Source organism: Trichosurus vulpecula, chromosome 4 (genome assembly GCF_011100635.1).
Source record: "Trichosurus vulpecula isolate mTriVul1 chromosome 4, mTriVul1.pri, whole genome shotgun sequence".
Taxonomy (NCBI): domain Eukaryota; kingdom Metazoa; phylum Chordata; class Mammalia; order Diprotodontia; family Phalangeridae; genus Trichosurus; species Trichosurus vulpecula.
Genome location: NC_050576.1, coordinates 208,611,851 through 208,630,741, shown reverse-complemented (window position 1 = coordinate 208,630,741; position 18,891 = coordinate 208,611,851).

Genomic DNA, 18,891 nt, shown 5'->3' with positions numbered 1-18,891 from the left:
CCCAGTTTTCTTCTTTTTACTCTTTCTATTTTCTGGTGCTTATGGAAACCTAGATCCCTCCTGAAACTGTTTCATCCCTTGTGACTCTCTCAAGTGCTAGGCACTCCTTCTTTTGTGTCTTTAACACAGTGGGACAGGAGAAGTTACCATACTCTTTGTTCCCCATTATACTTCCTTACTCTACCTCTGCCACCATCACTAAGCAACCATTTCTACTTTAATATCATTATAACAACAACAAGCTTTCGTCTATGACACTCTTTGACACCCATCAAGCTCACCTCCAGTAGGATTCTCGGACTCTGTACTGAGCACCCCTCCCCCACTCCTTTGATGGACTGAAGTTGCCCACTTAACTTGGGGTTTACGGATTAGATTTCTTTCTTTCTTTCTTCCTTCCTCCCTCCCTCCCTTCCCTCCCTCCTGCCTTCCCTTCCTCCCTCCCTCCCTTTCCTCCCTCCCTTCCTTCCCTTCCTTCCTTTCCTCCCTCCTCTCCCTTCCTCCTTCCCTCCCTCCTTCCTTCCCTCTCTCCCTCCCTCCTTCCTTCCTTCCTCCCCGCCCCCTCCCTCCTTCCTTCCTCTATCCCTCCCTCCTTCCCTGCCTCCTCTTCCTTCCCTCTTTCCCTCCTTCCCTGTTTCCCTCCTTCCTTCCATTCTTCCTTCCTTCCTTCCTTCCTTCCTTCCTTCCTTCCTTCCTTTCTTTCTTTCTTAAACCCAATTCACTCCAAAGCTTGGACCCTGCCCAGGCTCCACTTAATGGCTATATTTTGGGCCCTCCTGGCTTAGAGTGAATGTCAATGGTGACTCCTTCTCTTTGGAACAGCAACCCTGAGGTTCTTCCCCTCCCAGCTTGATTTTTTTCTTTTCTTCTAATTAAAGGGGCCATCCCTTGACTCACTTCTTAAAGAGGCCCATTCATTGGATGGGTGTTACCTCACTCTAAGTGAGTACATGAAAAGACCTGAGCCTAAAAGGGTCTCCCATTGCATCCTAGTCATCCTGATGAATATCAAGTCACTGGATCCAGATAGCTCAGGAGGAGGAAGTGAGGTTGTGGACCTTACACAGTCCTCCCTTGCTCAAATCCAAGTCAACTCCAAGTCATGTCATCATTTGTCTGATGTCATGGTCCTCTTTGAAAATGAAGGACAAACACAACAACAGTTTATACTTCCTATCTGACTCAGATGGGTCTCCCTCAGTCAATACCTACTATCTTCTTGACTATGAAATTAGATATGGAAAGGAACCAGACTTAAGAGGGAGAAAATAGATCTTCTCTATAAAGCTCAAGCAGATGTTGTGTTATGAAGATGATTGCAATACAGTCTTTGCCAACTAGGAGTGATGGAGATCTCCCCTGATGTAGCTGAGTGTGCTGAATCTAAAAGTGGTCCCTCCAAGGGACCACTGCTGAGCTGCCTTCTTCCTCTTGCCATGTCCTGAAGACCACATTAGTCTCAAAGTTCTGGAACTACCCTGGTTGTATCTTTCCCTCATCGTTCATGCTTCCCCATGAGCTGCTTCTCCAGGTGTGTTGCTTTAAACTCTTACCTTCCCTTCTCCCCTTCCTTCTACCATGATCAAATGCCCATTGCATTCTTACTCTGTTTGAGATTTTTCAAAACTTTCTCTAAGTTCCTATAACTGCTGTTAAAGCCTGGGACAGTAACTATATGTAGATATTCACTGAAATCAATTGACCACCAGTAACTCTCTCTTTTCTCAATTGGTTTAGTCCCTGGCTCATGGTCTTTCATCCCATTCCTTGTCTTCATCCTTGGTGAGTTCTATATTTATGTTGCTGTCCTTTAAACACTTTGGTCTCTCAGTTCAAAAAATTCTTACCTCCATCGCCTCCATCCTTCCTCAACTTCAGTCATTCATGGGTGAATATTAACTTGACTTGAATTGGGGATAGTGTCATTGGATATTCTTTCTCTATAAGCCTGAAAGCATAGATAAGTATCATAGATACTGTCCTTAATTCTTACTATCTCGAAACCTTCCCCACCCCCTCTTAATTCCAATGCCTTCCCTCTTTGAATTATTTCCTATTTATCCTATATATCCTATATCATTCTTGGGTCTCTTTATTGCTCTTTCTGACTCTATCTTCCAAGATGTCAAAACAACCAGTTTTCTTTTTCTTTTTAAAAGATTTATGGAAAAATACTGAAGCAAAATTTTAAAATAAAATTCTGGCAGAAACCTATAGCAATGCATAAAAATTATCTAAACTATGATCAAGTAGAATTTATGCCAAATATGCAAGAGGAGTTCAATATTAAAGAATAAATTATCATAATTAATAATACTAAAAGCAAAACATATCTAAACAGATGATTTTATCAATAGATGCAAGAAAAAGCCTTTGACAAACTATAAGATTTTCTTTTTTTTTTTTGTTTTTTTTTAATTTAAATTTATTTATTTAACATATTTGGTTTTCAGCATTGATTTTCACAAAAGTTTGAATTACAAATTTTCTCCCCATTTCTACCCTCCCCCCCACTCCAAGATGGCTTATATTCTGGTTGCCCTGTTCCCCAGTCAGCCCTCCCCTCTATCACCCCCCTCCCCTCTCATCCCCTTTTCCCTTCCTTTCTTGTAGGGCTAGATAAATTTCTACGCCCCATTGCCTGTGTATCTTATTTTTTAGTTGCATGCAATAACTTTTTTTTTTGAACATCTGATTTTAAAACTTTGAGTTCCAAATTCTCTCCCCTCTTCCCTTCCCACCCACCCTCCCTAAGAAGTCGAGCAATTCAACCTAGGCCACACATGTTTCATTATGTATAACCCTTCCACAATACTCATGTTGTGAAAGGCTAACTACATTTTGCTCCTTCCCAACCCATCCCCCTTTATTGAATTTTCTCCCTTGACCCTGTCCCCTTTCCAAAGTGTTTGTTTTGATTACCTCCACCCCCATCTGCCCTCCCCTCCATCATCCCCCCCCTTTTATTTTTTTTTATCTTCCTCCCTGTTCTTTCCTGTGGGGTAAAATACCCAACTGAGTATGTATGGTATTCCCCCTCAGGCCAAATCTGATGAGAGCAATGTTCTCTCATTCCCCCCTCACCTGCCCTCTCCCCTCCTCCCACAGAACTGCTTCCTCTTGCCACCTTTATGTGAGATAATCCACCCCATTCTATCTCTCCCTATCTCCCTCTCTCAGTAAGTTCCTCTCTCATCCCTGAATTTGATTTTATTTCTTTTAGATATCTTCCCTTCATCTTCAACTCACCCTGTGTCTGCTCTCTCTCTTTTACATATATATATATATAAAAACACACATATATATGTACACATACATACAAATACATATATATACACATAGATATATACATACATACACATTCACTTATATATATATACACAAGCATATACATACATATATATATATATATATATAAATATGCGCATATTCCCTTCAACTACCCTAATACTGAGGTCTCATGAATCATACACATCATCTTTCCATGTAGGAATGTTAACAAAACAGTTCAACTTTAGTAAGTCCCTTGCAATTTCTGTTTCTTGATTACCTTTTCATGCTTCTCTTGATTCTTGTGTTTGAAAGTAAAATTTTCTATTCAGTTCTGGTCTTTTCACTGAGAAAGCTTAAAAGTCCTCTATTTTATTGAAAATCCATATTTTGCCTTGGAACAAGATACTCAGTTTTGCTGGGTAGGTGATTCTAGGTTTTAATCCTAGCTCCATTGACCTTTGGAATATTGCATTCCAAGCCCTTTGATCTCTTAATGTAGAAGCTGCCAGATCTTGGATTATTCTGATTATGTTTCCACAATACTCAAATTGTTTCTTTCTGGCTGCTTGCAGTATTTTCTCCTTGATCTGGGAGCTCTGGAATTTGGCGACAATATTCCTAGGAGATTTCTTTTTTGGATCTATTTGAGGAGGCGATCGGTGGATTCTTTCAATTTCTATTTTGCCCTGTGGATCTAGAATATCCGGGCAGTTCTCCTTGATAATTTCTTGAAAGATGGTATCTAGGCTCTTTTTTTGATCATGGCTTTCAGGTAGTCCAATAATTTTTAAATTATCTCTCCTGGATCTATTTTCCAGGTCAGTGCTTTTTCCAATGAGATATTTCACATTGTCTTCCATTTTTTCATTCCTTTGGTTCTGTTTTATAATATCCTGATTTCTCATAAAGTCACTAGCTTCCACTTGCTCCAATCTAATTTTTAAAGTAGTATTTTCTTCAGTGGTCTTTTGGACCTCCTTTTCCATTTGGCTAATTCTGCCTTTCAAGGCATTCTTCTCCTCATTGGCTTTTTGGAGCTCTTTTGCCATTTGAGTTAGTCTGTTTTTTAAGGTGTTGTTTTCTTCAGTGTATTTTTCAGTATTTTTTGGGTCTCCTTTAGCAAGTCATTGACTTGTTTTTCATGGTTTTCTCGCATCCTTCTCATTTCTCTTCCCAATTTTTCCTCTACTTCTCTAACTTGCTTTTCCAAATTCTTTTTGAGTTCTTCTATGGCCTGGGGCCAGTTCATGCTTTTCTTGGAGGCTTTTGTTGTTGGCTCTATGACTTTGTTGTCTTCTTTAGGCTGTATGTTTTGGTCTTCTTTGTCACCAAAGAAAGAATCCAAAGTCTGAGACTGAATCTGGGCGTGTTTTCACTGCCTGGCCATATTCCCAACCAACTAACTTGACCCTTGAGTTTTTCAGTGGGGTATGACTGCTTGTAGACTAACGAGTTCTATGTTCTACGTTTGGGGGGGAGGTGCCAGCTCTGCAGAGCCGCACTCCTCCTTCCCCAAGAACCCCCAGTCCAGACTGGGCTTAGATCTTCTGTTGCACTCCTGCTCTGATCCGCCACTTAATTCCTCCCACCAGATGGGCCTGGAGCCGGAAGTAACAACAGCTGTGGCTGCCCCACCTCCGCTGCCCCCGGGGCTGGAAGCGAAATGGCGAACTCCTTCTACTCCCGCAGCTTTTTCCACTGACCTTCTGCGCAGTCTTTGGTGTTTGTGGGTCGAGGGGTCTGGTAACTGCCGCAGCTCACATATTCAGGGCGCTAGGTCCCCCTCCACCCGGCTTCTGGTCTGGATGGTCCACGCCGCTCAGGCTGTGCTCTGCTCCACTCCGTTCCCAGCTCCCAGCTCCGTGTGGAATAGACCTCACCCAGAGACCATCCAGGCTGTCCTGGGCTGGAGCCCTGCTTCCCTCTGCTGTTCTGTGGGTTCTGCCGTTCTAGAATTGGTTCAGAACCATTTTTTATAGATTTTTGGAGGGACTCGGTAACGGAGCTCACTCTAGTCCCTGTTTACCAGCCGCCATCTTGGCTCCGCCCCCGCCAATATAAGATTTTCTTATGCTAAAAATCCTATAAAGTAGAAGTAATTTAACTCAAAGGCTTGAGAAGTGGCCCAATGCAAAGGCAACATGAAATAAACCACAATTTATTCTCAGTTCTCACTGTATCCCCTCAGTTCCATTTAGGCATTATTTTATTTTCTTAAAGGGCTATTTTGATAGCATAAATATTACACTTCTAAAATCAAGTGCTAGCATTATTTTCAATGAGGAGACACTAGAAAACTTCCACATAAATAAAAGTTCAAAACAAGTAACTCCAATATGGTCTTTGAGTTAACATGTGACTCTGGCCCTCTCACTTTGAATGTCACAACTAGTTAGAAATGTATTCAATTCTGGGAACCCAATTCCCTTTTTTACATGCATACTTTAAATCCCTCTGGCATGAATTTAATGCCTATCAGACCTACCTCCCAAGATTCTTATGAGAAACAAATGACCTAATAACCACAGATGTTAAAGCATTCTGTAATTAAGAGAGAGTAGATTTGTTTGACTTTTCTCCAAAGGACAAAATTAGGACTGATGTGGGTGTAAGCTTCATAGAGATATATTTTGACTTGACACAAAGAAAAATTCCATAACAATTAGAGCTGATCCAAAGTAGAATGGGCTACTATGAAAGATGATGAACTTTCCATCAGCAGAGGTGCTTACATAGAGACCCTATGACTAATTGTTGCAAATAATGGGGGGGGGGGGCTTGACACAGATGTTAGAAAGGGGATTTGTATTTCACATATGGGTTGGGCCAGATGATTGTTGAAACTCCTCTTAGCTCTCAAAGGTGATGATTCTATGATTATATATTTTAAAGCAAATATGTTCACATACATATTAAATCTTTTAATACTACAGTTTCACAAATTCTGAATATTTCCCTCATGTTATACTCTTCTCCTTCCACTTTCTTGAGAATGGATGGAAGCACCTCTCTTCTAATTGCATGATTGCAATTTCTATGTTGTTCTGTTTCATGTAACAGAAACAATTAAGAATTTAATTAAGGATAATATTGTTATATTACATTTAACAGAAATATTTAATAATTTAATTGAAATAGCAGAATATGAAATAAGCTGACAAAAATATCAGCTTTTCTGTACATTACCAACAAAAATCAAAAGAAAGTACTGGAAAAAAGAAATTTCTTTTGAAATAACAATAGAGTATATAAACTATTTAGGAATCCTCTTACCAAGAATCATAGGAATTACATGGATACAGCTACTAAACATTCTTTATAGAAATAAAGGAATACTTAAATATGGCAGTGAGCTATAATGGATAGAGATCTGGCCTTGAATCCAGGAAGATCAGGATCCAAGTCTTATCTTTGACAAATATTGGCTGTCTGACTATGGACGAGTCACATTATCTCTCATAGTTCTAGGAAACTCTCCAAGATTAAAAGGTGCAAAACAGGTGCTTACCTGGGTTTTCCCCATGCCAATGAAATCACAAGTCCAGGTCCTATTCATATTAAATAGAGAGATATTAATTGCTTATGGTTGACTTATGCTGATGTTTGACAAAATAAAAATACTATATAAATTAATTTCTAGATTCAATGCCATACCAAATTAGAAAGAATTACTTTATAGAACTAGACAAAATAAAAGAGAAAAATGAAAAAAGGAAGAAGAAGGGAGCTGGCAGTATTAGATCTGAAACTATGATGGAAAGCAATAATCATCAAATTTGAATAAATTCTTTCTATGCCATAGATATCAAATTTTATCAGAGAAATTTGCTACAAAAGATTTCCCCAGTTAATTGCTTAACATTGGTTAAAAAGTAGAAGAGTTGATCAGTGGAGCAAATTAAATACATAAGAATTAGAAACAATCAAATATAGTGTTTGATAAAACCAAGGACTCCAACTAGTAGGGTAAGGACTCACTATTTAAAAAAAATGAGAAAACTGAAAAGCAGTCTGGCAGAAATTAGATTTTACCAACATCTCACTATATACAATAATGAGTTCAAATAGATGCATAATATACATGACATAGATATAGGGGTGGAAATCACATTATAAACAGAGTAGAAGTAAAAGAGATAACTTTCATAACCATGGATAATAAGTTCTTGATCAAATATGGGATAAATTGTCTATGAATGGACAATTTTGATTCCACAAAGTTGAAGCTTCTGCACCAACAAAATCACTGCAGTCAGGATTAGAATGCAAGTGATTAACTGGGTAAAATTTGCTTCGCATTAAATTTCTCTGATAAAGGTTTGATATCTTTCGTATCTAAGGAATTTATACAAATATATAAAATCAATATTTATTCTCCAAAAGAAAAATGATAAAAGGATATGAACAGGTAGTTCTCAAAAGAAGAATCCAAGTTATTAACAAATATATATATATATATATATACATATATATGTGTATATATATATATACATACATACTATAAGGGCAAGCAAAGTGAGACTTTTTGTTGTCTTTTGTTTTGGAGTGCTTCTCAGCACTAAGACAATCAAGTACCTTTGATTGAGTCTTGCCTTTGTTTGTAGGAAGGCCCACACCCTTTTGCTACTTAGGTCATGAGAGGCATGAAACCCTCAAGAGGTGTGAAGCCTTTGAGAGATGTGAAGCACTCTGACCCTGAAGAAATCTATATATTCTCTGAGGTTAGCCTTTTGCTTGGGGCTCACTCACTGGAAGTGTCTTGTGTTTTGACCAGAGGAGACTCTGGGTAGCCATTAAAGCCCCCCAACTTTGAAAAACCCAGATGTTGGTGCTTTTCTCTCTGGTAACCACATATGTAATGTCTTGGACAGATAGCTAGAAGCCTGTCTGCTGATTTGTGGTATTTTCCTCTGTTTATATAATTTCTGCATGCAATTTCTGTTTATGTTTTCTCTGAAGTTCAGGGTATATGTATGTTTAATTAAAGTGAGATTGTAAACCCCTTAAAGTTGCTTTCCTTAGAAAAGCAGATAAAAGAACTTGTGCTTGCAGCCCTCCTGTGTGCTGGTGTTATTGGCCTTACACAGCCACAGTATCAGCAAGCAACATTGTTGTTACACATACATATAGCTCCAAATCACAAGCAGTAAGAGAAATACAATAAAAAATAGCTCTTAGTTTCCACCTCACATTCACTGGATTGGCAAAAATGACAGGGTGGGGAGCAGAGTGACCCCAGAAGGAGTGCTATGCTACCTCTGTAACTAGACAACTAGTAAATCAAGAGGAGCTCCTATACCTGGGCAGAGGGGCATAGATTGGGTAAGAGTTCTCATATCAGCATTCCAAATAGAAGTGCAAATTTCTCTATTATCACCTCCACCTGCTCAGTACTCCCTTTCCTTTATGACTTAACAAACTACTCCTACTCATCTTTTAAGGACCTACCCTCTGAGATTACTTTTCATTTATGCCATATGGATCTTGCAGGGACATGGTTATTTGCATGTTGTCTCACCCACTAGAATGTGAACTCCTTAAGGTAGGGGCGATGTTATTGTTTTCCTTTGTATTCCCAGCAACTATCACAGTGCTTGGCATGCAATAAATGTTTGTTTACTGACTGCCTCCCCTAATCCTTCTCATTCACAGGCATTTTACTTTAGACCCAGGTTCTAGAGGCAAGTAGGTGGTGCAGCTACAGAGTGCTGGTCCTTGAATCAAGACCTAAGTTCAAATCTAGCTTCGTATACTCACTGGCTATGTGACCCTGGGCAAGTCACTTAACCTGTCTATTTCCTCTACTGTAAAATCGAAATAGTAATTGCACCTACCTTTTAGAGTTGTTGTGAGGATCAAATGAGAGACTATTTGTAAAAGTGCTTGCTTAGCACAGTGGCTGTCATTTAGTAAGTACTTAACAAATGCTTCTTTCTTTTCGTTTCTTCTTCCTAATATGACTACTACACTTCTTAACCTCAGTTCCTTGGTCTGAATTCCCCTATGCCTATTGGATCTCTTATTCCATTGTTAATAAGCTTCCCTTATCCCAGAACTCTACCTTCTATGTATATTGGATTTTTTCAAATTCTTAGAACCAGCTTTCCCATAAGAATCCCACATCTCCAGCTTATTTTTCTAATGAGGGTCAATCTTGTCACCCATTCTCTGTTTCTTATAGAGCCTGGAGATAGAATTGCTGAACTCATTCCTTCCCAACATAATTTTCTGACCTTTGCTTTTCCGTTATCATCAAACAATCTCTCCTTTGAAGTAAATACTATTTGGCCGTACCTCTCTTCTCTGCCAGGGGATCTTCTCTACTTTTTTTTTTTTACCATTCTCCATAATGACAGGATAATATAGTGGAAAGAACACTGGGCTTGGAACTAGAAGCCCTTGTTTTGAAATAGCCCAGCTGTTTGCTAACTGTTGGCAATATTATTGTTGTTGTTCAGTCTTTTCAGTTGTATGCTACTTTTCATGACCCTGTTTGGGGTTTTCTTGGCAAAGGCGCTGGAGTGGTTTGCCATTTCCTTCTCCATATCATTTTACAAATGAGGAAACTGAGACAAACAGGGCTACACAGAGTCACACAGATAATAAGTGTCTGAGACCAGATTTGAACTCAGGAATATGAATCTTTCTGACTTCAAGCCCAGCACTCTATTCACTGAGCCATTTAGTCGCCCCAACTTTTAGAAATAGTCTGGGGTAATAAAGAGTCATCCAGTAAATATATATGGCACTTATTATGTGCCAGGGACTGTGCTAAGTGCTAGTGATACAAAGAAAGGCAAAAGACAGTCCTTGCTCTCAAGAAGCTAATGGTATATTGAGGGAGACATCATGTAAAGAACTATATCCAAATAAGCTACATGCAGGCTAAATTAGAGATAACCAACAGAGGGAAGACATTAAAATTAAGAGGGACTGAGAAAAACTTCCTGTAGTGGCTTGAAGGAATCCAGGGAAACCAGAACGCATAGATGGAGAAGAAAAGCATTTCAGGCATAGGGGACGGTTGGCGAAAATACACAGAGTCAAGAGTTGGAGTGTCTTTTTCAAGGGGCAGCAAGGAGGCCAATGTTATCACATCATAGAATATGCAGGTGTAAAGGGAGTGATATGGCTATATCTCTGCTTTATCACTTTGCTAGCTAAGTAGAAGATGGAATGGAGTGGGGAGAGACTTGTGGCAGTCAGAGTGACTTGCTAGCAAGTGTAAAAATGGAGGCAAAAGGTGATTTAAAAAAACCCTTCACCAAGGTGATTGCAATGTCAGAGGAGAGAAGGAGTCATATTCCAGAGATGTTATTAATGTAAAATTGAGAGACCTTTGCAATAGATTGACTATGGGGTGTAGGAGATAGTAAGGAGTTGAGAATGACATGTCGGTTGTGAGCCTGGTGACTGGGAAGATGGTATGACCTCAACAGTAATAAGGAATTTAGAAGGAGGGGAGGGTTTGTGAGGAAAGATAGATTTGGACATATTAAACTTAAGACATCTATGGAACATCCAGTTTGAGAAGTATAATAGACAGTTGGAGGTATAAAACTGGAGAGCAGCAGAGAGATTATAGGGATTAACAAGTAGATGTGAGATTCCTCAGTATAGAGATGATAATTGAATCCATGGGAGCTGCTGAGACAATAAAATGAAATAGTATAGAAGGAGGAGAGGTGAAGGCGCAGGACAGAGTACTGAGGGACCCTCATAGTTATCAGCTGTGACCTGGATGAAGACCTAGCCAAAAAGACAGAGGAGTGGTCAAATAAATACGAGAACCGGGAAAGAGTGTTGTCACTAAAACCTAGAGAAAAGAGATTATTAAGAAGAGGAGGGTGACTGTTTCAAAGGCTGCAGAAACATCAATAAAATTGAGGACTGAGAAAAGTTCATTAGATTTGGCAATTCAGAGATTGTTAGTACATTGGAGAGAACAGTTTTGGTTGAATGATGAGTTCAAAATTTAGACGACAAAGAGTTAAGAAGGAAGTGAGAGCAAAGGAAGTGCAGGCACCTATTATAAATAGACTTTTCAAGAAGCTTAGCTAAAAAAGGGCAGAGGCCCATGGGATGATAGCAAGCAGAGATGGACGGATCAAGTGAGGTTTTTCTGAAAATTGAGGAGGCAGGGGAATGTTTGTAAACACTAGGGAAGGAGTTGGTAAACAAAGACAGATTGAATGTAAATGAAAGAATAGGGATGATAGAGGAGACAGTTTTCTGAAGAAGATGAGATGGAATCAATTGCGCATAGAGAGGTTCTCTTTGACAAAGAGAAAAGCCATTTCATTATGGGAGATGTGGGTGAGGGAAGAAATAGTGGCAGAAAGCATCTGGGTGATATCAGATGAGGATGATTCAGAAAGACAGAGCTTGTTATGAATGATCTCAGTATTCCAAGTAAAACAAAAGGCAAGGTTTGTAACTATAGGGTAGAGGGAAGAGCAGCCATGGGAAATTTGAGAAGAGATAAAAAAGTTTGGAAGAACCACTATAGTAAGTGGGATAATAAATTAGGGAGGTGTTAAGAAGGTTATTTTGGCATAGTTAAGGCCTATTCGAGGTCATATAACATAAATTTTTTGTTGAGCTAGTCAGCACTGTTTCATGATTTTTGCCAGCACATGTATAAAAGTGAAGGTAGTCGTAGGTGGTCAGAGTAATCTGAGGCTGAGGCTTAGCAGGGCAAGATTAGCTATAAGATGAAGGGTAAAGGGACTCAAGGGAAGATGACAGTGTAGAGTTGAACTGATTCACCAAAAGGTCGAGATGGGCAAGAGAGGAAAGTGTAGCTAGTGGGAAATAATTGAGGGGTTGATGGACTGCGATTGAAGAACAGGTTTTGCTGTTAAAAGTCAGAGGGAGAGGTAGAATGAAAATAGATTCCGATCAGATAAGGGAATTTAAGGATTAATTAATATGGAAGTAATACCTTTGTGGGTGATGGCATGAACAAGGTTGTGACCATCTTTGTGTGTGGCTGATGTGGGATGGAGTTGTAAGCCACGTGAAACAAATAAACCCAGGAACTGTGGAGAAGAGCGCTGGCAAGAAACTCTGGGTATGCCTTCCTAGACATATATTCCTGAGGTAGTGCAGTTAGGGGTTTGTCCAAGGACACTGAAATTGAGACTCATCTGACAGCCTTTAACACTTAGTCTAAAAGAGTAACTAGTTAAAATTCAAAACAGTGGCTTCTCAGTGTTCCATCACCTCTTCCTTTCATGAGGTCTCGTGTACCATGGATCTCTCCCTTTACCCTCAGCTGACCTCATCTCACAAAGGTGATTTAAGAGTATTCTTGCATGCTATTTGCTCCAGATGTCAAGGTTGCTAGTTATGATTCTTTCTTAAAACTAGACAATGAAAGAAACTCTCCTTTTTGCCTTGAAGTTAGTGAGATTCATCCATCCATCCATCCATCCATTCATTCATGAAATTGAGTCTATCTCACCCAGCCTGGAAGTATAGTGGTTATTCACGGGCCTGATCCCACTGCTTTCATTTGCTCCATTTCTAACTTAGTCCAGTTCATTCTTCCTTAAACAGCCTTGTGGGTCCCACTCCTGAGGACTCACCATTTTTGGTGTTGGATTTGGTATGGACACCAGATAAGATTTAGCTCTACTACAACTCAAAGTGTTATACCAGTCTCAGCCTCCCCATTAGCAAGGGACTATACAAATATGCCACCATGCCCAACCAATTCAACCACAAGCATAAAAGGAGTTCTCAACGTATTTCCCAATTGAATCAAAGGATGCTACTCATGAGAACTGAGAAAGTTTACACATACATAACTCTTAGAGCATTAATAATAAGGGGTTCTATTGAATGAAACAAGCAAGTGGCAGCAAGGCCCAGAAACAGTGCCTTCAATTATGATAAAAATGCTTCTCATTGAGGGGAGGGGGTCAAGATGTCCAGGGGTAAGAGTGGCCTATTCTTCCCATATTCACTGACCCAGGAAAACTGTGGTGAAGTGGGAAGACTATCATAATGTGCTTGCCTCCTCACCCTTAAATCCCTTTAACTTCTGCACTTGAGTATGTTCACCTATATGCTCAGGTCTTCCCTAGACTCTGGGGCCAATTACTAGTCAGGCATCCTAAGGACCCTTAGACAAGTGTGTGGGGTTTATGGTGTGCTCAGAGGGGACAAGCATCTCTGGTATGAGGGCTTGCTGAGCCCTTTTCAGGGCCGCTCATCCACCTTTGATGTCGCACAACTCTCATCTGTGGCTCCAAGAAGCTGTAGCATACACAGCAGACAAACCCCCTTAAAACCATCTCAGAAGATAGGCTAAGCGAGATTGAGGGTAACCGACAGGACTTTTGGTTAGTTAGGGGATGTCTTCCCCAAGTATGTGAAGACTTTTGCTGGTGGAATGGGTGGATGAGAACAATTTGTTCCAACAGCCATGAAGGCAGCTAAAGCAGGCACTGTGGAGTGTTTAGAGCTTGGTCAGACACTGAAATCACCAAGGTCACCCATTGCATGCCTGGCCATCACCAGACTCTTGTCTTGCCTTTGCACTTCAATGACTCTGGAAAAGAGAGCGAGGCTGGTGACTTCGTGCAACGCTGCCTCACTTAAATTCAATTCATGCAGGAGTCAAGACATCACCCCATGATGCCACTGGTCCTCTTTGAAAACACAGAAAGCAACCACACACCGGTAATAAGTATTTCATGGCCTTGGAATCTATCCAGTCTTGTTAATAGCTCTTCTCTGACCTCATATCCCAATAATAATAACTCATATGCATAGTGCTTTTAATGTTTTCAAAAACTTTCCTCTTAGGAATGGTGAGAAGTTACTAGTGAGAATGGCATTGGTCCACAGTTGTAGAGCTAGAAAAGCCTATGAAGCCATTTAGACCAATCTCCTAATTTTACAAATAGGAAAACTCAGGTCAAGTTAGGTGACTTGCCCAAGGTCACATAGGTAGTTAGCATTAAAGGCAATGTTTGAACTCAGGCCCTCGATTCAAGAGTCAGGAATCTTTCCACTTTATCGTCATCTCTATTTTAAGGATGGGGAAGTTGAGATTCAGAGAAGATAATGAACTTGTCGGTACCAGAGTCACGACCTATGACTACCAAATCCAGGTCTTTTGGTTTTCAGCCTAATATTCTTTTTACTATACCACTGTGACCAGTAAGGAAGGAAAAAGCATTTATTAAGTGCCTACTGTGTGCCAGATACTGTGCTAAGTGCTTTACAAATAATTAATATGATGTCCACAACAACCTTAGGGAGGTAGGTGCTATTACTGTTTCCATTTTGCAATAGAGGACACTGAGGCAGATAGATGTTAAAATGACTTGCCTAGGGTCACACAGCTTATAAGTATATGAAACTGAATTTGAACTTGAGTCATCCTGATCCCAGGGCCAGTGCTTTATCCACTGTGCCACTTATATGCCTTCTGTATGCCTATATGCCTACCTAATTCCTCCTCACTTAGTTCCTTCCAAACTAGGGTCCTATGTCTTCTCATGGTCATTTCCCCAAGACTAGCTATCTGCCTGTACTCTCATCTATTTTGTGCTGTTTAAACCTTTCCATTTCCCTTTTGAGGGACCTAAGCTCAGGGTCTGCTTGCCTGGATAATAGCCATTCCCAGCCTGACCTTTCCCATCACCAAAGGAACCCAGTGGTCACATTGGTTCAGGTAGACCATCCAGTTATGACGTCCAGGGAATTGTTTCTATGCTGTTTTCCCCCTGCTATGATCAGCACAAGGAGGCAGCTGTTACAGATGGTTGGCTGTACTTATCATTCTGGAGAGTGATTTCATAGAGACAAAGCCCACATTTATTCCTCTGGCTCTCTGCTTCCTGGAGTATGGGAGAAAGGGCCAAGTTCAAATGTGGAAGAAGAGGAAGAAAAACACACAGAGAGTGAGGACCACAACACAATCTTTAAACAATAAAAAGTAAATAGCCAAGTTGAAGATGAGCATATTGGCACAGGGGAAAGATGAATGGGAAGGGGAAAAAATTCAAGTGACTCAACAAACCATGGTGGAGAGTGATTTATATGAGAAAGCTTCAGCTAAAGGTTTAGCAAATGGTGTTTCTAAAAATAACTAAACCCATTCTCTACTTGATAGAATAAGTGGAGCGAAGATGATAGAGGCTAATGTTTGCCTCATATTTCCTTTTGGTCTTAACATTGTTATTGTTCGGTCACTTTTCAGTTGTGTCCAACTCTTCATCACCCCATTTGGGATTTTCTTGGCAAAGAAACTGGAGTGGTCTGCCATTTCCTTCGTGTCTTCACATTGCTTTGGAATAATCATGTAAATTATGTAGATTAAGCATGGTACAAAAATTCTTTTCAACTGGTATAATTCAGCAGGAACATTTACCTTTGGTGCACTCATTCTTGGTTTAGATTTGATGAATTCAGAAGATGCATAAACAAGCCTTCAAAACTTTCAGTTCAGCTCACAAAAATTTTAAGATGTTTTCACTTGCTCGTATGTGCTCTATAAATAGACGAGTATAGCTTTTCTGAGTTTTGAATGTCTTGCTGTGTCTCTTTGGAATGTTAGATATTTTACTCCTTCTGTCTTGCCAAAGCAGCTTGGCAAAAAGGTGGAGGCCAGAGAACATGCATAGAAAAAGAGTTCAAATGTTTGACATTGAATCAAGATCCAGACCTTAGAAATCAAAGACCAGTCATGGCTTTTCAAAACCAAAGCAATATTTTTTTTGGATAAAAATCATTCCGTTTTATATAAACACATATGCATACACATATGTGTATATATATACATGTATGTATAGGCACACGGGTGTATCTATATATGTGCATGTGTTTGTGTGTGGGTATCCATCCACACACATTTTTTCTCAGTTTGCAATTTTAGTGGTTTTAGGAAATTTACACTTTGAAGATTCTATACTTCTCACAGTGTTACAGGGACAACACTTCACTGTTGATGCGGGCTTCAACTGAGCCTTTGTTGTTTTTCGGTAAGCCTCTATATTATCTGGACACATAAGAAATCTTAAAGATCATTTGAATAAATGCCTCATTTTTACAAGGAGTACCCAGAGAGGTGTCGTGACTTGGCAAGGCTCATATAAAAATAAGAATCTGAGTCAGATGGAGCCAAGTCTTCTGAATCGAATTACAATACCTTTTCTAAGATACCATGCTACTTTTCTAGTTGCCTTCCTGGATTACTCCCTCAGTAGCTTTTCTAAATCTTCACTACATTCATTGAAACCATTATCATATACACATATCTCCCTCAGTCACAGGAGATGACATCACTTCCTATTTTATTGGCATATGTTGGTACAGTGGGAATAGGGCTGATCCTGAAGTCAAAGGACCTGATTTCCAACTGCTTCCCCTGGTGTTCACTAGCTGACTATGAGCAAGCAACTTGAAGTCCTTAGACTCTCAACTGTAGGGTGAGAGGGTTGAGTTAGATGACTTTAGTAATCCTTTCTGGTTTGGGATCTATGATTTACTATCTTTTCTTCCATGCACTGTATAGTAGCTCTCTGTATACTTCCTCCTGTCTCAGAGGAAGAGGTGCTCATCCTTTTCAAGGCTCATCCCACCATCGGTGCTGTTTATCCCATCTTAGTTCATCTCCCTCTCCCACCCACCCCCATCTACTCTGGGGCTTAACTGCACTGGTTTCCCCCTGTTATACCAGCATTTTTGGTCTTTTCCTGTCCAATAGTCTCTATTATTTGCCTTGACAGATGCACAGATAGCGATTACCTAGGAAAAATAATTACTTGAATCTACATGGTAAAATGGAAAGTCCTTTGAAATCACAAAAGACCTGGGTTCAAATATCACCTCTGATGTTTACTACCTGTGTTACCTTGGGCAAGTCACTTAGTATGCATAGGCCTTAGGTTTTTCATCTGTCAAATAAAGGTGTGGCACTAGGGGGCCTTTGAGGTCCCTTTCAACTATAGATCCATGATGTAACTTCTAATTCTTCTATTCACACCAACCTTCATAAATCTGTGATCTATACTTACTCACTACTTACTTTTATATCTATAACCTGTAATTTGGTTTTCATTTTCACAACTCTACTCACTCTTCTATTAAAGGGAATCAATATGTACCCCAAGTTGCCCTCTTTGATAGGTTAGATTTTTTCAGAGCATAGAAAAGCAAGGAACACAGTATCATGGAATGAAACTGGGATTCAAAGATAGAAAATAAGGATTCAAATATTGACTTCTGACATTTGTTTTGTTTCTGAGGACAAATCATTGACCCTTTTGAGACTCAGTTTTCTCATCTATATGATGGAGATAATACACTACTTATGCCATAATATTACTGTGAGGAAAGACTTTTGAAAGCTGTAAAGCACCGTAGAAATATGAATTATTATAGATGGCGGCCAGAAAGCAGGGACTAGCGTGAGCTCCCAGCCGAGTCCCTCCAAAAACCTATAAAAATGGCTCTGAACCAATTCTAGAACTGCAGAACCCACAGAACAGCAGAGGGAAGCAGGGCTCCAGCCCAGAACAGCCTGGATGGTCTCTGGATGAGGTCTATCCCACACGGAGCTGGGAGCGGAGCAGAGCCCAGCGTGAGTGGCATGGACCAACCAGACCAGGAGCCGGGTGGAGTGTGCCCTAGTGCCCTGAATCAGTGAGCTTCGGCAGTTACCAGACTTCTCAACCCACAAACACCAAAGACAGCAGAGAAGGTTAGTGGGAAAAGCTGTGGGAGTGGAAGGAGTTCGAAGTTCGGCCACCACCCCCAGGGCAGCGGAGGTGGGGCAGCTACAGAAGTACAGCTGCAGTTGCTTCCGGCCCCAGGCCCACCTGGTGGGAGGAATTAAGTGGCAGATCAGAGCAGGAGTGCACAGCCTGCTGAAGATCTAAGTCCAGTCTGGGTAAGGGGTTCTTGGGGTAGGAGAAGTGCTGGTGTGGCAGAGCTGGCGTATTTCCCCCAGGTGTGGAACATAGTTTTCTAAACTCTACAAGCAGCCATACCCCACTGAAAAACTCAAGGGTCAAGTTAGTTGGCTGGGAACATGGCCAGGCAGCAAAAACGCACCCAGATGCAGTCTCAGACTTTGGATTCTTTCTTTGGTGACAAAGAAGACCAAAACATACAGACAGAAGAAGTTAACAAAGTCAAAGAGGCTACAACAAAAGCCTCCAAGAAAAGCATGAACTGGTCCCAGGCCATGGAAGAGCTCAAAAAGGATTTGAAAAAGCAAGTTAGAGAAGTAGAGGAAAAATTGGGAAGAGAAATGAGAATGATGTGAGAAAACTATGAAAAACAAGTCAATGACTTGCTAAAGGAGACCCAAAAATTACTGAAAAATATACTGAAGAAAATAACACCTTAAAAACTAGACTAACTCAAATGGCAAAAGAGCTCCAAAAAGCCAATGAGGAGAAGAATGCCTTGAAAGGCAGAATTAGCCAAATGGAAAAGAAGGTCCAAACGACCACTGAAGAAAATACTACCTTAAAAATTAGATTGGAGCAAGTGGAAGCTAGTGACTTGATGAGAAATCAAGATATTATAAAACAGAACCAAAGGAATGAAAAAATGGAAGGCAATGTAAAATATCTCCTTGGAAAAACCACTGAC